The sequence below is a fragment of the Dendroctonus ponderosae genome, unplaced genomic scaffold, assembly GCF_020466585.1.
Source record: "Dendroctonus ponderosae isolate FM_Combo_2020 unplaced genomic scaffold, Dpon_F_20191213v2 Dpon_F_20191213_2, whole genome shotgun sequence".
Classification (NCBI taxonomy): domain Eukaryota; kingdom Metazoa; phylum Arthropoda; class Insecta; order Coleoptera; family Curculionidae; genus Dendroctonus; species Dendroctonus ponderosae.
Genome location: NW_026018165.1, coordinates 18,307,504 through 18,307,795, shown reverse-complemented (window position 1 = coordinate 18,307,795; position 292 = coordinate 18,307,504). Strand labels below are relative to the sequence as shown.

Below are 292 nucleotides of genomic sequence, written 5' to 3'. Positions count from 1 at the left end.
AGCATGCTTTCCGCCGCCACTGCTTTAAGCTTCATTAACGCCGTTCTTTTCGCCGTTGATGGTGTGTACACTTTCATTTTGCGGCAGGACTTTTGAAAGCTTTCGCCTAATTGTAAATATTTATGTATTTGTTCAAAAGCTCTTATCCAGTGCCGTCCACAATTGTTTAGTGAAAAACTGTAAATGTTAGTTTTTTTTTAGTTGAAGCTAATGTATTTGATTTATATTATATTAGGTGCTAAGAGGGTGTAAAGTGTGCGGGAATAGGGGAAAATGGAGTTTTCTCTGCATG

General features: G+C 37.7%; 1 protein-coding gene across 2 annotated transcripts in view; it reads right to left on the bottom strand.

Annotated features, from left to right (window-relative positions):
* Window positions 1–292, bottom strand: part of LOC109545324 — a 4,041-nt gene that overhangs the window by 1,420 nt on the left and 2,329 nt on the right. The gene's annotated exons all lie outside the window — the stretch shown is intronic.